Raw genomic sequence first — 20490 nt, forward strand, 5'->3', positions numbered from 1 at the left:
AGTCTCCCTTATGTCTATAATCTGATAGTAGTAGTGGGGTGGTAGATGTCTAGTCTCCTTTATTGCTCTAATCTGATAGTGGTAGATGTCTAGTCTCCTTTATGGCTCTACTCTGATAGTGGTAGTGGGGTGGTAGATGTCTAGTCTCCTTTATGGCTCTAATCTGATAGTGGTAGTTGGGTGGTAGATGTCTAGTCTCCTTTATGGCTCTAATCTGATTGTTGTAGTGGGGTGGTAGATGTCTAGTCTCCTTATGGCTCTAATCTGATAGTGGTAGTGAGGTGGTAGATGTCTAGTCTCCTTTATGGCTCTAATCTGATAGTGGTAGTTGGGTGGTAGATGTCTAGTCTCCTTTATGGCTCTAATCTGATAGTGGTAGATGTCTAGTCTCCTGTATGGCTCTAATCTTATAGTAGTAGTGGGGTGGTAGATGTCTAGTCTCCTTTATGGCTCTAATCTGATAGTGGTAGATGTCTAGTCTCCTGTATGGCTCTAATCTTATAGTGGTAGTTGGGTGGTAGATGTCTAGTCTCCTTTATTGTTCTAATTTGTTAGTGGTAGATGTCTAGTCTCCTTTATGGCTCTAATCTGATAGTGGTAGTTGGTTGATAGATGTCTAGTCTCCTTTATGGCTGTAATATGATAGTGGTAGTGGGGAGAAAGATGTCTAGTCTCCTTTATGGCTCTAATCTGATAGTGGTAGTGGGGTGGTAGATGTCTAGTCTCCTTTATGGCTCTAATCTGATAGTGGTAGTAAGGTGGTAGATGTCTAGTCTCCTTTATGGCTGTAATCTGATAGTGGTAGTTGGGTGGTAGATGTCTAGTCTCCTTTATGGCTCTAATCTGTTAGTGGTAGTGAGGTGGTAGATGTCTAGTCTCCTTTATGGCTGTAATATGATAGTGGTAGTGGGAAGAAAGATGTCTAGTCTCCTTTATGGCTCTAATCTGATAGTGGTAGTGGGGTGGTAGATGTCTAGTCTCCTTATGGCTCTAATCTGATAGTGGTAGTGGGATGGTAGATGTCTAGTCTCCCTTATGGCTCTAATCTGATAGAAGTAGTGGAGTGGTAGATGTTTAGTCTCCTTTATGGCTCTAATCTGATAGTGGTAGTGGGATGGTAGATGTCTAGTCTCCCTTATGGCTCTAATCTGATAGAAGTAGTGGAGTGGTAGATGTCTAGTCTCCTTTATGGCTGTAATATGATAGTGGTAGTGGGAAGAAAGATGTCTAGTCTCCTTTATGGCTCTAATCTGATAGTGGTAGTGGGGTGGTAGATGTCTAGTCTCCTTATGGCTCTAATCTGATAGTGGTAGTGGGATGGTAGATGTCTAGTCTCCCTTATGGCTCTAATCTGATAGAAGTAGTGGAGTGGTAGATGTTTAGTCTCCTTTATGGCTCTAATCTGATAGTGGTAGTGGGATGGTAGATGTCTAGTCTCCCTTATGGCTCTAATCTGATAGAAGTAGTGGAGTGGTAGATGTCTAGTCTCCTTTATGGCTCTAATCTGATAGTGATAGTGAGGTGGTAGATGTCTAGTCTCCTTTATGGCTCTAATCTGATAGTGGTAGATGTCTAGTCTCCTTTGTGGTTCTAATCTGATAGTGGTAGTGGGGTGATAGATGTCGAGTCTCCTTTTTGGCTCTAATCTGATAGTGGTAGTGGGGTGGTAGATGTCTAGTCTCCTTTATGGCTCTAATCTGATAGTGGTAGTGGGGTGATAGATGTCTAGTCTCCTTTATGGCTCTAATCTGATAGTGGTAGATGTCTAGTCTCCTTTATGGCTCTAATCTGATAGTGGTAGTGGGGTGATAGATGTCTAGTCTCCTTTATGGCTCTAATCTGATAGTGGTAGTGACGTGGTAGATGTCTAGTCTCCTTTATGGCTCTAATCTGATAGTGGTAGTGGGGTTGTAGATGTCTAGTCTCCCTTATGTCTATAATCTGATAGTAGTAGTGGGGTGGTAGATGTCTAGTCTCCTTTATTGCTCTAATCTGATAGTGGTAGATGTCTAGTCTCCTTTATGGCTCTACTCTGATAGTGGTAGTGGGGTGGTAGATGTCTAGTCTCCTTTATGGCTCTAATCTGATAGTGGTAGTTGGGTGGTAGATGTCTAGTCTCCTTTATGGCTCTAATCTGATTGTTGTAGTGGGGTGGTAGATGTCTAGTCTCCTTATGGCTCTAATCTGATAGTGGTAGTGAGGTGGTAGATGTCTAGTCTCCTTTATGGCTCTAATCTGATAGTGGTAGTTGGGTGGTAGATGTATAGTCTCCTTTATGGCTCTAATCTGATAGTGGTAGATGTCTAGTCTCCTGTATGGCTCTAATCTTATAGTAGTAGTGGGGTGGTAGATGTCTACTCTCCTTTATGGCTCTAATCTGATAGTGGTAGATGTCTAGTCTCCTGTATGGCTCTAATCTTATAGTGGTAGTTGGGTGGTAGATGTCTAGTCTCCTTTATTGTTCTAATCTGTTAGTGGTAGATGTCTAGTCTCCTTTATGGCTCTAATCTGATAGTGGTAGTTGGTTGATAGATGTCTAGTCTCCTTTATGGCTGTAATATGATAGTGGTAGTGGGGAGAAAGATGTCTAGTCTCCTTTATGGCTCTAATCTGATAGTGGTAGTGGGGTGGTAGATGTCTAGTCTCCTTTATGGCTCTAATCTGATAGTGGTAGTAAGGTGGTAGATGTCTAGTCTCCTTTATGGCTCTAATCTGATAGTGGTAGTGGGGTGGTAGATGTCTAGTCTCCTTTATGGCTCTAATCTGTTAGTGGTAGATGTCTAGTCTCCTTTATGGCTCTAATCTGATAGTGGTAGGAGGTGGTAGATGTCTAGTCTCCTTATGGCTCTAATCTGATAGTGGTAGTGGGGTGGTAGATGTCTAGTCTCCTTATGGCTCTAATCTGATAGTGGTAGTGAGGTGGTAGATGTCTAGTCTCCTTTATGGCTCTAATCTGATTGTTGTAGTGGGGTGGTATATGTCTAGTCTCCTTATGGCTCTAATCTGATAGTAGTAGTGGGGTGGTAGATGTCTAGTCTCCCTTATGGCTCTAATCTGATAGTAGTAGTGGGGTGGTAGATGTCTAGTCTCCCTTATGGCTCTAATCTGATAGAAGTAGTGGAGTGGTAGATGTCTAGTCTCCTTTATGGCTCTAGTCTGATAGTGGTAGTGGGGTGGTAGATGTCTAGTCTCCTTTATGGCTCTAGTCTGATAGTGATAGTGGGGTGGTAGATGTCTAGTCTCCTTTATGGCTCTAATCTGATAGTGGTAGATGTCTAGTCTCCTTAGTGGCTCTAATCTGATAGTGGTAGTGGGGTGATAGATGTCGAGTCTCCTTTTTGGCTCTAATCTGATAGTGGTAGTGGGGTGGTAGATGTCTAGTCTCCTTTATGGCTCTAATCTGATAGTGGTAGTGGGGTGATAGATGTCTAGTCTCCTTTATTGCTCTAATCTGATAGTGGTAGTGACGTGGTAGATGTCTAGTCTCCTTTATGGCTCTAATCTGATAGTGGTAGTGGGGTTGTAGATGTCTAGTCTCCCTTATGTCTATAATCTGATAGTAGTAGTGGGGTGGTAGATGTCTAGTCTCCTTTATTGCTCTAATCTGATAGTGGTAGTGGTAGATGTCTAGTCTCCTTTATGGCTCTACTCTGATAGTGGTAGTGGGGTGGTAGATGTCTAGTCTCCTTTATGGCTCTAATCTGATAGTGGTAGTTGGGTGGTAGATGTCTAGTCTCCTTTATGGCTCTAATCTGATTGTTGTAGTGGGGTGGTATATGTCTAGTCTCCTTATGGCTCTAATCTGATAGTGGTAGTGAGGTGGTAGATGTCTAGTCTCCTTTATGGCTCTAATCTGATAGTGGTAGTTGGGTGGTAGATGTCTAGTCTCCTTTATGGCTCTAATCTGATAGTGGTAGATGTCTAGTCTCCTGTATGGCTCTAATCTTATAGTAGTAGTGGGGTGGTAGATGTCTAGTCTCCTTTATGGCTCTAATCTGATAGTGGTAGATCTCTAGTCTCCTTTATGGCTCTAATCAGATAGTGGTAGTGGGGTGATAGATGTCTAGTCTCCTTTATGGCTCTAATCTGATAGTGGTAGATGTCTAGTCTCCTTTATGGCTCTAATCTGATAGTGGTAGTGAGGTGGTAGATGTCTAGTCTCCTTTATGGCTGTAATATGATAGTGGTAGTGGGGAGAAAGATGTCTAGTCTCCTTTATGGCTCTAATCTGATAGTGGTAGTGGGGTGGTAGATGTCTAGTCTCCTTTATGGCTCTAATCTGATAGTGGTAGTGGGGTGGTAGATTTCTCGTTTATGGATCTAATCTGATAGTGGTAGTGGGATGGTAGATGTCTAGTCTCCCTTATGGCTCTAATCTGATAGTAGTCGTGGGGTGGTAGATGTCTAGTCTCCCTTATGGCTCTAATCTGATAGAAGTAGTGGAGTGGTAGATGTCTAGTCTCCTTTATGGCTCTAGTCTGATACTGGTAGTGGGGTGGTAGATGTCTAGTCTCCTTTATGGCTCTAAACTGATAGTGATAGTGGGGTGGTAGATGTCTAGTCTCCTTTATGGCTCTAATCTGATAGTGGTAGATGTCTAGTCTCCTTTTTGGCTCTAATCTGATAGTGGTAGTGGGGTGGTAGATGTCTCGTCTCATTTATGGCTCTAATCTGATAGTGGTAGTGGGGTGGTAGATGTCTAGTCTCCTTTATGGCTCTAATCTGATAGTGGTAGTGGGGTGATAGATGTCTAGTCTCCTTTATGGCTCTAATCTGATATTGGTAGTGACGTGGTAGATGTTTAGTCTCCTTTATGGCTCTAATCTGATAGTGGTAGTGAGGTGGTAGATGTCTAGTCTCCTTTATGGCTCTAATCTGATAGTGGTAGTGGGGTGATAGATGTCTAGTCTCCTTTATGGCTCTAATCTGGTAGTGGTAGTGGGGTGGTAGATGTTTAGTCTCCCTTATGGCTCTAATCTGATAGTAGTAGTGGGGTGGAAGATGTCTAGTCTCCTTTATGGCTCTAATCTGATAGTGGTAGATGTCTAGTCTCTTGTATGGCTCTAATCTGATAGTGGTAGTTGGGTGATAGATGTCTAGTCTCCTTTATGACTCTAATCTGATAGTGGTAGTGGGGTGGTAGATGTCTAGTCTCCTTATGGCTCTAATCTGATAGTGGTAGTGAGGTGGTAGATGTCTAGTCTCCTTTATGGCTCTAATCTGATAGTGGTAGTTGGGTGGTAGATGTCTAGTCTCCTTTATGGCTCTAATCTGATAGTGGTAGATGTCTAGTCTCCTTTATGGTTCTTATCTGATAGTGGTAGTGAGATGGTAGATGTCTAGTCTCCTTTATGGCTCTAATCTGATAGTAGTAGTGGGGTGGTAGATGTCTAGTCTCCCTTATGGCTCTAATCTGATAGTAGTAGTGGGGTGGTAGATGTCTAGTCTCCTTTATGGCTCTAATCTGATAGTAGTAGTGGGGTGGTAGATGTCTAGTCTCCTTTATGGCTCGAATCTGATAGTGATAGTGGGGTGGTAGATGTCTAGTCTCCTTTATGGCTCTAATCTGATAGTGGTAGATGTCTAGTCTCCTTTGTGGCTCTAATCTGATAGTGGTAGTGGGGTGATAGATGTCTACTCTCCTTTTTGGCTCTAATCTGATAGTGGTAGTGGGGTGGTAGATGTCTAGTCTCCTTTATGGCTCTAATCTGATAGTGGTAGATGTCTAGTCTCCTTTGTGGCTCTAATCTGATAGTGGTAGTGGGATGATAGATGTCTACTCTCCTTTTTGGCTCTAATCTGATAGTGGTAGTGGGGTGGTAGATGTCTAGTCTCCTTTATGGCTCTAATCTGATAGTGGTAGTGGGGTGATAGATGTCTAGTCTCCTTTATGGCTCTAATCTGATATTGGTAGTGACGTGGTAGATGTTTAGTCTCCTTTATGGCTCTAATCTGATAGTGGTAGTGAGGTGGTAGATGTCTAGTCTCCTTTATGGCTCTAATCTGATAGTGGTAGTGGGGTGATAGATGTCTAGTCTCCTTTATGGCTCTAATCTGGTAGTGGTAGTGGGGTGGTAGATGTTTAGTCTCCCTTATGGCTCTAATCTGATAGTAGTAGTGGGGTGGAAGATGTCTAGTCTCCTTTATGGCTCTAATCTGATAGTGGTAGATGTCTAGTCTCTTTTATGGCTCTAATCTGATAGTGGTAGTTGGGTGATAGATGTCTAGTCTCCTTTATGGCTCTAATCTGATAGTGGTAGTGGGGTGGTAGATGTCTAGTCTCCTTATGGCTCTAATCTGATAGTGGTAGTGAGGTGGTAGATGTCTAGTCTCCTTTATGGCTCTAATCTGATAGTGGTAGTTGGGTGGTAGATGTCTAGTCTCCTTCATGGCTCTAATCTGATAGTGGTAGATGTCTAGTCTCCTTTATGGCTCTAATCTGATAGTGGTAGTTGGATGATAGATGTCTAGTCTCCTTTATGGTTCTTATCTGATAGTGGTAGTGAGATGGTAGATGTCTAGTCTCCTTTATGGCTCTAATCTGATAGTAGTAGTGGGGTGGTAGATGTCTAGTCTCCCTTATGGCTCTAATCTGATAGTAGTAGTGGGGTGGTAGATGTCTAGTCTCCTTTATGGCTCTAATCTGATAGTGGTAGTGGGGTGGTAGATGTCTAGTCTCCCTTATGGCTCTAATCTGATAGTAGTCGTGGGGTGGTAGATGTCTAGTCTCCCTTATGGCTCTAATCTGATAGAAGTAGTGGAGTGGTAGATGTCTAGTCTCCTTTATGGCTCTAGTCTGATAGTGGTAGTGGGGTGGTAGATGTCTAGTCTCATTTATGGCTCTAATCTGATAGTGATAGTGGGGTGGTAGATGTCTAGTCTCCTTGATGGCTCTAATCTGATAGTGGTAGTGGGGTGGTAGATGTCTAGTCTCCTTTATGGCTCTAATCTGATAGTGGTAGTGGGGTGGTAGATGTCTAGTCTCCTTTATGGCTCTAATCTGATAGTGGTAGTGGGGTGGTAGATGTCTAGTCTCCTTATGGCTCTAATCTGATAGTGGTAGATGTCTAGTCTCCTTTGTGGCTCTAATCTGATAGTGGTAGTGGGGTGATAGATGTCTACTCTCCTTTTTGGCTCTAATCTGATAGTGGTAGTGGGGTGGTAGATGTCTAGTCTCATTTATGGCTCTAATCTGATAGTGGTAGTGGGGTGGTAGATGTCTAGTCTCCTTTATGGCTCTAATCTGATAGTGGTAGTGGGGTGATAGATGTCTAGTCTCCTTTATGGCTCTAATCTGATATTGGTAGTGACGTGGTAGATGTTTAGTCTCCTTTATGGCTCTAATCTGATAGTGGTATTGAGGTGGTAGATGTCTAGTCTCCTTTATGGCTCTAATCTGATAGTGGTAGTGGGGTGATAGATGTCTAGTCTCCTTTATGGCTCTAATCTGGTAGTGGTAGTGGGGTGGTAGATGTTTAGTCTCCCTTATGGCTCTAATCTGATAGTAGTAGTGGGGTGGAAGATGTCTAGTCTCCTTTATGGCTCTAATCTGATAGTGGTAGATGTCTAGTCTCTTTTATGGCTCTAATCTGATAGTGGTAGTTGGGTGATAGATGTCTAGTCTCCTTTATGGCTCTAATCTGATAGTGGTAGTGGGGTGGTAGATGTCTAGTCTCCTTATGGCTCTAATCTGATAGTGGTAGTGAGGTGGTAGATGTCTAGTCTCCTTTATGGCTCTAATCTGATAGTGGTAGTTGGGTGGTAGATGTCTAGTCTCCTTCATGGCTCTAATCTGATAGTGGTAGATGTCTAGTCTCCTTTATGGCTCTAATCTGATAGTGGTAGTTGGATGATAGATGTCTAGTCTCCTTTATGGTTCTTATCTGATAGTGGTAGTGAGATGGTAGATGTCTAGTCTCCTTTATGGCTCTAATCTGATAGTAGTAGTGGGGTGGTAGATGTCTAGTCTCCCTTATGGCTCTAATCTGATAGTAGTAGTGGGGTGGTAGATGTCTAGTCTCCTTTATGGCTCTAATCTGATAGTGGTAGTGGGGTGGTAGATGTCTAGTCTCCCTTATGGCTCTAATCTGATAGTAGTCGTGGGGTGGTAGATGTCTAGTCTCCCTTATGGCTCTAATCTGATAGAAGTAGTGGAGTGGTAGATGTCTAGTCTCCTTTATGGCTCTAATCTGATAGTGGTAGTGGGGTGGTAGATGTCTAGTCTCCTTTATGGCTCTAATCTGATAGTGGTAGTGGGGTGGTAGATGTCTAGTCTCCTTGATGGCTCTAATCTGATAGTGGTAGTGGGGTGGTAGATGTCTAGTCTCCTTTATGGCTCTAATCTGATAGTGGTAGTGGGGTGATAGATGTCTACTCTCCTTTTTGGCTCTAATCTGATAGTGGTAGTGGGGTGGTAGATGTCTAGTCTCCTTATGGCTCTAATCTGATAGTGGTAGATGTCTAGTCTCCTTTGTGGCTCTAATCTGATAGTGGTAGTGGGGTGATAGATGTCTACTCTCCTTTTTGGCTCTAATCTGATAGTGGTAGTGGGGTGGTAGATGTCTAGTCTCATTTATGGCTCTAATCTGATAGTGGTAGTGGGGTGGTAGATGTCTAGTCTCCTTTATGGCTCTAATCTGATAGTGGTAGTGGGGTGATAGATGTCTAGTCTCCTTTATGGCTCTAATCTGATAGTGGTAGTGGGGTGGTAGATGTTTAGTCTCCTTTATGGCTCTAATCTGATAGTGGTAGTGGGGTGGTAGATGTCTAGTCTCCTTTATGGCTCTAATCTGATAGTGGTAGTGGGGTGATAGATGTCTAGTCTCCTTTATGGCTCTAATCTGGTAGTGGTAGTGGGGTGGTAGATGTTTAGTCTCCCTTATGGCTCTAATCTGATAGTAGTAGTGGGGTGGAAGATGTCTAGTCTCCTTTATGGCTCTAATCTGATAGTGGTAGATGTCTAGTCTCTTTTATGGCTCTAATCTGATAGTGGTAGTTGGGTGATAGATGTCTAGTCTCCTTTATGGCTCTAATCTGATAGTGGTAGTGGGGTGGTAGATGTCTAGTCTCCTTATGGCTCTAATCTGATAGTGGTAGTGAGGTGGTAGATGTCTAGTCTCCTTTATAGCTCTAATCTGATAGTGGTAGTGGGGTGATAGATGTCTAGTCTCCTTTATGGCTCTAATCTGATAGTGGTAGTGGGGTGGTAGATGTCTAGTCTCCCTTATGGCTCTAATCTGATAGTAGTAGTGGGGTGGTAGATGTCTAGTCTCCTTTATTGCTTTAATTTGATAGTGGTAGATGTCTAGTCTCCTTTATGGCTCTACTCTGATAGTGGTAGTGGGGTGGTAGATGTCTAGTCTCCTTTATGGCTCTAATCTGATAGTGGTAGTTTGGTGGTAGATGTCTAGTTTCCTTTATGGCTCTAATCTGATAGTGGTAGTGGGGTGGTAGATGTCTAGTCTCCTTATGGCTCTAATCTGATAGTGGTAGTGAGGTTGTAAGATGTCTAGTCTCCTTTATGGCTCTAATCTGATAGTGGTAGTTGGGTGGTAGATGTCTAGTCTCCTTTATGTCTCTAATCTGTTAGTGGTAGATGTCTAGTCTCCTTTATGGCTCTAATCTGATAGTGGTAGTTGGATGATAGATGTCTAGTCTCCTTTATGGTTCTTATCTGATAGTGGTAGTGAGATGGTAGATGTCTAGTCTCCTTTATGGCTCTAATCTGATAGTAGTAGTGGTTCTGGTAGATCTCTAGTCTCCCTTATGGCTCTAATCTGATAGTGGTAGTTGGATGATAGATGTCTAGTCTCCTTTATGGTTCTTATCTGATAGTGGTAGTGGGGTGATAGATGTCTAGTCTCCTTTATGGCTCTAATCTGATATTGGTAGTGACGTGGTAGATGTTTAGTCTCCTTTATGGCTCTAATCTGATAGTGGTAGTGAGGTGGTAGATGTCTAGTCTCCTTTATGGCTCTAATCTGATAGTGGTAGTGGGGTGATAGATGTCTAGTCTCCTTTATGGCTCTAATCTGGTAGTGGTAGTGGGGTGGTAGATGTTTAGTCTCCCTTATGGCTCTAATCTGATAGTAGTAGTGGGGTGGAAGATGTCTAGTCTCCTTTATGGCTCTAATCTGATAGTGGTAGATGTCTAGTCTCTTTTATGGCTCTAATCTGATAGTGGTAGTTGGGTGATAGATGTCTAGTCTCCTTTATGGCTCTAATCTGATAGTGGTAGTGGGGTGGTAGATGTCTAGTCTCCTTATGGCTCTAATCTGATAGTGGTAGTGAGGTGGTAGATGTCTAGTCTCCTTTATAGCTCTAATCTGATAGTGGTAGTGGGGTGATAGATGTCTAGTCTCCTTTATGGCTCTAATCTGATAGTGGTAGTGGGGTGGTAGATGTCTAGTCTCCCTTATGGCTCTAATCTGATAGTAGTAGTGGGGTGGTAGATGTCTAGTCTCCTTTATTGCTTTAATTTGATAGTGGTAGATGTCTAGTCTCCTTTATGGCTCTACTCTGATAGTGGTAGTGGGGTGGTAGATGTCTAGTCTCCTTTATGGCTCTAATCTGATAGTGGTAGTTTGGTGGTAGATGTCTAGTTTCCTTTATGGCTCTAATCTGATAGTGGTAGTGGGGTGGTAGATGTCTAGTCTCCTTATGGCTCTAATCTGATAGTGGTAGTGAGGTGGTAGATGTCTAGTCTCCTTTATGGCTCTAATCTGATAGTGGTAGTTGGGTGGTAGATGTCTAGTCTCCTTTATGGCTCTAATCTGTTAGTGGTAGATGTCTAGTCTCCTTTATGGCTCTAATCTGATAGTGGTAGTTGGATGATAGATGTCTAGTCTCCTTTATGGTTCTTATCTGATAGTGGTAGTGAGATGGTAGATGTCTAGTCTCCTTTATGGCTCTAATATGATAGTAGTAGTGGTTCTGGTAGATCTCTAGTCTCCCTTATGGCTCTAATCTGATAGTAGTAGTGGGGTGGTAGATGTCTAGTCTCCTGTATGGCTCTAATCTGATAGTGGTAGTGGGGTGGTAGATGTCTAGTCTCCCTTATGGCTCTAATCTGATAGTAGTCGTGGGGTGGTAGATGTCTAGTCTCCCTTATGGCTCTAATCTGATAGAAGTAGTGGAGTGGTAGATGTCTAGTCTCCTTTATGGCTCTAGTCTGATACTGGTAGTGGGGTGGTAGATGTCTAGTCTCCTTTATGGCTCTAAACTGATAGTGATACTGGGGTGGTAGATGTCTAGTCTCCTTTATGGCTCTAATCTGATAGTGGTAGATGTCTAGTCTCCTTTGTGGCTCTAATCCGATAGTGGTAGTGGGGTGATAGATGTCTACTCTCCTTTTTGGCTCTAATCTGATAGTGGTAGTGGGGTGGTAGATGTCTAGTCTCATTTATGGCTCTAATCTGATAGTGGTAGTGGGGTGGTAGATGTCTAGTCTCCTTTATGGCTCTAATCTGATAGTGGTAGTGGGGTGATAGATGTCTAGTCTCCTTTATGGCTCTAATCTGGTAGTGGTAGTGGGGTGGTAGATGTTTAGTCTCCCTTATGGCTCTAATCTGATAGTAGTAGTGGGGTGGAAGATGTCTAGTCTCCTTTATGGCTCTAATCTGATAGTGGTAGATGTCTAGTCTCTTTTATGGCTCTAATCTGATAGTGGTAGTTGGGTGATAGATGTCTAGTCTCCTTTATGACTCTAATCTGATAGTGGTAGTGGGGTGGTAGATGTCTAGTCTCCTTTATGGCTCTAATCTGATAGTGGTAGTGAGCTGGTAGATGTCTAGTCTCCTTTATGGCTCTAATCTGATAGTGGTAGTTGGGTGGTAGATGTCTAGTCTCCTTTATGGCTCTAATCTGATAGTGGTAGATGTCTAGTCTCCTTTATGGCTCTAATCTGATAGTGGTAGTTGGATGATAGATGTCTAGTCTCCTTTATGGTTCTTATCTGATAGTGGTAGTGAGATGGTAGATGTGTAGTCTCCTTTATGGCTCTAATCTGATAGTAGTAGTGGGGTGGTAGATGTCTAGTCTCCCTTATGGCTCTAATCTGATAGTAGTAGTGGGGTGGTAGATGTCTAGTCTCCTTTATGGCTCTAATCTGATAGTGGTAGTGGGGTGGTAGATGTCTAGTCTCATTTATGGCTCTAATCTGATAGTGATAGTGGGGTGGTAGATGTCTAGTCTCCTTTATGGCTCTAATCTGATAGTGGTAGATGTCTAGTCTCCTTTGTGGCTCTAATCTGATAGTGGTAGTGGGGTGGTAGATGTCTAGTCTCCTTATGGCTCTAATCTGATAGTGGTAGTGAGGTGGTAGATGTCTAGTCTCCTTTATGGCTCTAATCTGATAGTGGTAGTTGGGTGGTAGATGTCTAGTCTCCTTTATGTCTCTAATCTGTTAGTGGTAGATGTCTAGTCTCCTTTATGGCTCTAATCTGATAGTGGTAGTTGGATGATAGATGTCTAGTCTCCTTTATGGTTCTTATCTGATAGTGGTAGTGAGATGGTAGATGTCTAGTCTCCTTTATGGCTCTAATCTGATAGTAGTAGTGGTTCTGGTAGATCTCTAGTCTCCCTTATGGCTCTAATCTGATAGTGGTAGTTGGATGATAGATGTCTAGTCTCCTTTATGGTTCTTATCTGATAGTGGTAGTGGGGTGATAGATGTCTAGTCTCCTTTATGGCTCTAATCTGATATTGGTAGTGACGTGGTAGATGTTTAGTCTCCTTTATGGCTCTAATCTGATAGTGGTAGTGAGGTGGTAGATGTCTAGTCTCCTTTATGGCTCTAATCTGATAGTGGTAGTGGGGTGATAGATGTCTAGTCTCCTTTATGGCTCTAATCTGGTAGTGGTAGTGGGGTGGTAGATGTTTAGTCTCCCTTATGGCTCTAATCTGATAGTAGTAGTGGGGTGGAAGATGTCTAGTCTCCTTTATGGCTCTAATCTGATAGTGGTAGATGTCTAGTCTCTTTTATGGCTCTAATCTGATAGTGGTAGTTGGGTGATAGATGTCTAGTCTCCTTTATGGCTCTAATCTGATAGTGGTAGTGGGGTGGTAGATGTCTAGTCTCCTTATGGCTCTAATCTGATAGTGGTAGTGAGGTGGTAGATGTCTAGTCTCCTTTATAGCTCTAATCTGATAGTGGTAGTGGGGTGATAGATGTCTAGTCTCCTTTATGGTTCTTATCTGATAGTGGTAGTGAGATGGTAGATGTCTAGTCTCCTTTATGGCTCTAATATGATAGTAGTAGTGGTTCTGGTAGATCTCTAGTCTCCCTTATGGCTCTAATCTGATAGTAGTAGTGGGGTGGTAGATGTCTAGTCTCCTGTATGGCTCTAATCTGATAGTGGTAGTGGGGTGGTAGATGTCTAGTCTCCCTTATGGCTCTAATCTGATAGTAGTCGTGGGGTGGTAGATGTCTAGTCTCCCTTATGGCTCTAATCTGATAGAAGTAGTGGGGTGGTAGATGTCTAGTCTCCTTTATGGCTCTAGTCTGATACTGGTAGTGGGGTGGTAGATGTCTAGTCTCCTTTATGGCTCTAAACTGATAGTGATACTGGGGTGGTAGATGTCTAGTCTCCTTTATGGCTCTAATCTGATAGTGGTAGATGTCTAGTCTCCTTTGTGGCTCTAATCTGATAGTGGTAGTGGGGTGATAGATGTCTACTCTCCTTTTTGGCTCTAATCTGATAGTGGTAGTGGGGTGGTAGATGTCTAGTCTCATTTATGGCTCTAATCTGATAGTGGTAGTGGGGTGGTAGATGTCTAGTCTCCTTTATGGCTCTAATCTGATAGTGGTAGTGGGGTGATAGATGTCTAGTCTCCTTTATGGCTCTAATCTGATATTGGTAGTGACGTGGTAGATGTTTAGTCTCCTTTATGGCTCTAATCTGATAGTGGTAGTGAGGTGGTAGATGTCTAGTCTCCTTTATGGCTCTAATCTGATAGTGGTAGTGGGGTGATAGATGTCTAGTCTCCTTTATGGCTCTAATCTGGTAGTGGTAGTGGGGTGGTAGATGTTTAGTCTCCCTTATGGCTCTAATCTGATAGTAGTAGTGGGGTGGAAGATGTCTAGTCTCCTTTATGGCTCTAATCTGATAGTGGTAGATGTCTAGTCTCTTTTATGGCTCTAATCTGATAGTGGTAGTTGGGTGATAGATGTCTAGTCTCCTTTATGACTCTAATCTGATAGTGGTAGTGGGGTGGTAGATGTCTAGTCTCCTTATGGCTCTAATCTGATAGTGGTAGTGAGCTGGTAGATGTCTAGTCTCCTTTATGGCTCTAATCTGATAGTGGTAGTTGGGTGGTAGATGTCTAGTCTCCTTTATGGCTCTAATCTGATAGTGGTAGATGTCTAGTCTCCTTTATGGCTCTAATCTGATAGTGGTAGTTGGATGATAGATGTCTAGTCTCCTTTATGGTTCTTATCTGATAGTGGTAGTGAGATGGTAGATGTGTAGTCTCCTTTATGGCTCTAATCTGATAGTAGTAGTGGGGTGGTAGATGTCTAGTCTCCCTTATGGCTCTAATCTGATAGTAGTAGTGGGGTGGTAGATGTCTAGTCTCCTTTATGGCTCTAATCTGATAGTGGTAGTGGGGTGGTAGATGTCTAGTCTCATTTATGGCTCTAATCTGATAGTGATAGTGGGGTGGTAGATGTCTAGTCTCCTTTATGGCTCTAATCTGATAGTGGTAGATGTCTAGTCTCCTTTGTGGCTCTAATCTGATAGTGGTAGTGGGGTGGTAGATGTCTAGTCTCCTTATGGCTCTAATCTGATAGTGGTAGTGAGGTGGTAGATGTCTAGTCTCCTTTATGGCTCTAATCTGATAGTGGTAGTTGGGTGGTAGATGTCTAGTCTCCTTTATGTCTCTAATCTGTTAGTGGTAGATGTCTAGTCTCCTTTATGGCTCTAATCTGATAGTGGTAGTTGGATGATAGATGTCTAGTCTCCTTTATGGTTCTTATCTGATAGTGGTAGTGAGATGGTAGATGTCTAGTCTCCTTTATGGCTCTAATCTGATAGTAGTAGTGGTTCTGGTAGATCTCTAGTCTCCCTTATGGCTCTAATCTGATAGTGGTAGTTGGATGATAGATGTCTAGTCTCCTTTATGGTTCTTATCTGATAGTGGTAGTGGGGTGATAGATGTCTAGTCTCCTTTATGGCTCTAATCTGATATTGGTAGTGACGTGGTAGATGTTTAGTCTCCTTTATGGCTCTAATCTGATAGTGGTAGTGAGGTGGTAGATGTCTAGTCTCCTTTATGGCTCTAATCTGATAGTGGTAGTGGGGTGATAGATGTCTAGTCTCCTTTATGGCTCTAATCTGGTAGTGGTAGTGGGGTGGTAGATGTTTAGTCTCCCTTATGGCTCTAATCTGATAGTAGTAGTGGGGTGGAAGATGTCTAGTCTCCTTTATGGCTCTAATCTGATAGTGGTAGATGTCTAGTCTCTTTTATGGCTCTAATCTGATAGTGGTAGTTGGGTGATAGATGTCTAGTCTCCTTTATGGCTCTAATCTGATAGTGGTAGTGGGGTGGTAGATGTCTAGTCTCCTTATGGCTCTAATCTGATAGTGGTAGTGAGGTGGTAGATGTCTAGTCTCCTTTATAGCTCTAATCTGATAGTGGTAGTGGGGTGATAGATGTCTAGTCTCCTTTATGGCTCTAATCTGATAGTGGTAGTGGGGTGGTAGATGTCTAGTCTCCCTTATGGCTCTAATCTGATAGTAGTAGTGGGGTGGTAGATGTCTAGTCTCCTTTATTGCTTTAATTTGATAGTGGTAGATGTCTAGTCTCCTTTATGGCTCTACTCTGATAGTGGTAGTGGGGTGGTAGATGTCTAGTCTCCTTTATGGCTCTAATCTGATAGTGGTAGTTTGGTGGTAGATGTCTAGTCTCCTTTATGGCTCTAATCTGATAGTGGTAGTGGGGTGGTAGATGTCTAGTCTCCCTTATGGCTCTAATCTGATAGTGGTAGTGAGGTGGTAGATGTCTAGTCTCCTTTATGGCTCTAATCTGATAGTGGTAGTTGGGTGGTAGATGTCTAGTCTCCTTTATGGCTCTAATCTGTTAGTGGTAGATGTCTAGTCTCCTTTATGGCTCTAATCTGATAGTGGTAGTTGGATGATAGATGTCTAGTCTCCTTTATGGTTCTTATCTGATAGTGGTAGTGAGATGGTAGATGTCTAGTCTCCTTTATGGCTCTAATATGATAGTAGTAGTGGTTCTGGTAGATCTCTAGTCTCCCTTATGGCTCTAATCTGATAGTAGTAGTGGGGTGGTAGATGTCTAGTCTCCTGTATGGCTCTAATCTGATAGTGGTAGTGGGGTGGTAGATGTCTAGTCTCCCTTATGGCTCTAATCTGATAGTAGTCGTGGGGTGGTAGATGTCTAGTCTCCCTTATGGCTCTAATCTGATAGAAGTAGTGGAGTGGTAGATGTCTAGTCTCCTTTATGGCTCTAGTCTGATACTGGTAGTGGGGTGGTAGATGTCTAGTCTCCTTTATGGCTCTAAACTGATAGTGATACTGGGGTGGTAGATGTCTAGTCTCCTTTATGGCTCTAATCTGATAGTGGTAGATGTCTAGTCTCCTTTGTGGCTCTAATCTGATAGTGGTAGTGGGGTGATAGATGTCTACTCTCCTTTTTGGCTCTAATCTGATAGTGGTAGTGGGGTGGTAGATGTCTAGTCTCATTTATGGCTCTAATCTGATAGTGGTAGTGGGGTGGTAGATGTCTAGTCTCCTTTATGGCTCTAATCTGATAGTGGTAGTGGGGTGATAGATGTCTAGTCTCCTTTATGGCTCTAATCTGATATTGGTAGTGACGTGGTAGATGTTTAGTCTCCTTTATGGCTCTAATCTGATAGTGGTAGTGAGGTGGTAGATGTCTAGTCTCCTTTATGGCTCTAATCTGATAGTGGTAGTGGGGTGATAGATGTCTAGTCTCCTTTATGGCTCTAATCTGGTAGTGGTAGTGGGGTGGTAGATGTTTAGTCTCCCTTATGGCTCTAATCTGATAGTAGTAGTGGGGTGGAAGATGTCTAGTCTCCTTTATGGCTCTAATCTGATAGTGGTAGATGTCTAGTCTCTTTTATGGCTCTAATCTGATAGTGGTAGTTGGGTGATAGATGTCTAGTCTCCTTTATGACTCTAATCTGATAGTGGTAGTGGGGTGGTAGATGTCTAGTCTCCTTATGGCTCTAATCTGATAGTGGTAGTGAGCTGGTAGATGTCTAGTCTCCTTTATGGCTCTAATCTGATAGTGGTAGTTGGGTGGTAGATGTCTAGTCTCCTTTATGGCTCTAATCTGATAGTGGTAGATGTCTAGTCTCCTTTATGGCTCTAATCTGATAGTGGTAGTTGGATGATAGATGTCTAGTCTCCTTTATGGTTCTTATCTGATAGTGGTAGTGAGATGGTAGATGTGTAGTCTCCTTTATGGCTCTAATCTGATAGTAGTAGTGGGGTGGTAGATGTCTAGTCTCCCTTATGGCTCTAATCTGATAGTAGTAGTGGGGTGGTAGATGTCTAGTCTCCTTTATGGCTCTAATCTGATAGTGGTAGTGGGGTGGTAGATGTCTAGTCTCATTTATGGCTCTAATCTGATAGTGATAGTGGGGTGGTAGATGTCTAGTCTCCTTTATGGCTCTAATCTGATAGTGGTAGATGTCTAGTCTCCTTTGTGGCTCTAATCTGATAGTGGTAGTGGGGTGATAGATGTCTACTCTCCTTTTTGGCTCTAATCTGATAGTGGTAGTGGGGTGGTAGATGTCTAGTCTCCTTTATGGCTCTAATCTGATAGTGGTAGATGTCTAGTCTCCTTTGTGGCTCTAATCTGATAGTGGTAGTGGGATGATAGATGTCTACTCTCCTTTTTGGCTCTAATCTGATAGTGGTAGTGGGGTGGTAGATTTCTAGTCTCATTTATGGCTCTAATCTGATAGTGGTAGTGGGGTGGTAGATGTCTAGTCTCCTTTATGGCTCTAATCTGATAGTGGTAGTGGGGTGATAGATGTCTAGTCTCCTTTATGGCTCTAATCTGATATTGGTAGTGACGTGGTAGATGTTTAGTCTCCTTTATGGCTCTAATCTGATAGTGGTAGTGAGGTGGTAGATGTCTAGTCTCCTTTATGGCTCTAATCTGATAGCGGTAGTGGGGTGATAGATGTCTAGTCTCCTTTATGGCTCTAATCTGGTAGTGGTAGTGGGGTGGTAGATGTTTAGTCTCCCTTATGGCTCTAATCTGATAGTAGTAGTGGGGTGGAAGATGTCTAGTCTCCTTTATGGCTCTAATCTGATAGTGGTAGATGTCTAGTCTCTTTTATGGCTCTAATCTGATAGTGGTAGTTGGGTGATAGATGTCTAGTCTCCTTTATGGCTCTAATCTGATAGTGGTAGTGGGGTGGTAGATGTTTAGTCTCCTTATGGCTCTAATCTGATAGTGGTAGTGAGGTGGTAGATGTCTAGTCTCCTTTATGGTTCTAATCTGATAGTGGTAGTTGGGTGGTAGATGTCTAGTCTCCTTTATGGCTCTAATCTGATAGTGGTAGATGTCTAGTCTCCTTTATGGCTCTAATCTGATAGTGGTAGTTGGATGATAATTGTTTAGTCTCCTTTATGGTTCTTATCTAATAGTGGTAGTGAGATGGTAGATGTCTAGTCTCCTTTATGGCTCTAATCTGATAGTAGTAGTGGGGTGGTAGATGTCTAGTCTCCCTTATGGCTCTAATCTGATAGTAGTAGTGGGGTGGTAGATGTCTAGTCTCCTTTATGGCTCTAATCTGATAGTGGTAGTGGGGTGGTAGATGTCTAGTCTCCCTTATGGCTCTAATCTGATAGTAGTCGTGGGGTGGTAGATGTCTAGTCTCCCATATGGCTCTAAATTGATAGAAGTAGTGGAGTGGTAGATGTCTAGTCTCCTTTATGGCTCTAGTCTGATAGTGGTAGTGGGGTGGTAGATGTCTAGTCTCATTTATGGCTCTAATCTGATAGTGATAGTGGGGTGGTAGATGTCTAGTCTCCTTTATGGCTCTAATCTGATAGTGGTAGATGTCTAGCCTCCTTTGTGGCTCTAATCTGATAGTGGTAGTGGGGTGATAGATGTCTACTCTCCTTTTTGGCTCTAATCTGATAGTGGTAGTGGGGTGGTAGATTTCTAGTCTCCTTTATGGCTCTAATCTGATAGTGGTAGTGGGGTGATAGATGTCTAGTCTCCTTTATGGCTCTAATCTGATATTGGTAGTGACGTGGTAGATGTTTAGTCTCCTTTATGGCTCTAATCTGATAGTGGTAGTGAGGTGGTAGATGTCTAGTCTCCTTTATGGCTCTAATCTGATAGTGGTAGATGTCTAGCCTCCTTTGTGGCTCTAATCTGATAGTGGTAGTGGGGTGATAGATGTCTACTCTCCTTTTTGGCTCTAATCTGATAGTGGTAGTGGGGTGGTAGATGTCTAGTCTCCTTTATGGCTCTAATCTGATAGTGGTAGATGTCTAGTCTCCTTTGTGGCTCTAATCTGATAGTGGTAGTGGGATGATAGATGTCTACTCTCCTTTTTGGCTCTAATCTGATAGTGGTAGTGGGGTGGTAGATGTCTAGTCTCATTTATGGCTCTAATCTGATAGTGGTAGTGGGGTGGTAGATGTCTAGTCTCCTTTATGGCTCTAATCTGATAGTGGTAGTGGGGTGATAGATGTCTAGTCTCCTTTATGGCTCTAATCTGATATTGGTAGTGACGTGGTAGATGTTTAGTCTCCTTTATGGCTCTAATCTGATAGTGGTAGTGAGGTGGTAGATGTCTAGTCTCCTTTATGGCTCTAATCTGATAGTGGTAGTGGGGTGATAGATGTCTAGTCTCCTTTATGGCTCTAATCTGGTAGTGGTAGTGGGGTGGTAGATGTTTAGTCTCCCTTATGGCTCTAATCTGATAGTAGTAGTGGGGTGGAAGATGTCTAGTCTCCTTTATGGCTCTAATCTGATAGTGGTAGATGTCTAGTCTCTTTTATGGCTCTAATCTGATAGTGGTAGTTGGGTGATAGATGTCTAGTCTCCTTTATGGCTCTAATCTGATAGTGGTAGTGGGGTGGTAGATGTTTAGTCTCCTTATGGCTCTAATCTGATAGTGGTAGTGAGGTGGTAGATGTCTAGTCTCCTTTATGGTTCTAATCTGATAGTGGTAGTTGGGTGGTAGATGTCTAGTCTCCTTTATGGCTCTAATCTGATAGTGGTAGATGTCTAGTCTCCTTTATGGCTCTAATCTGATAGTGGTAGTTGGATGATAGATGTTTAGTCTCCTTTATGGTTCTTATCTGATAGTGGTAGTGAGATGGTAGATGTCTAGTCTCCTTTATGGCTCTAATCTGATAGTAGTAGTGGGGTGGTAGATGTCTAGTCTCCCTTATGGCTCTAATCTGATAGTAGTAGTGGGGTGGTAGATGTCTAGTCTCCTTTATGGCTCTAATCTGATAGTGGTAGTGGGGTGGT

The sequence above is a fragment of the Salvelinus alpinus genome, chromosome 19, assembly GCF_045679555.1.
Source record: "Salvelinus alpinus chromosome 19, SLU_Salpinus.1, whole genome shotgun sequence".
Lineage (NCBI taxonomy): Eukaryota > Metazoa > Chordata > Actinopteri > Salmoniformes > Salmonidae > Salvelinus > Salvelinus alpinus.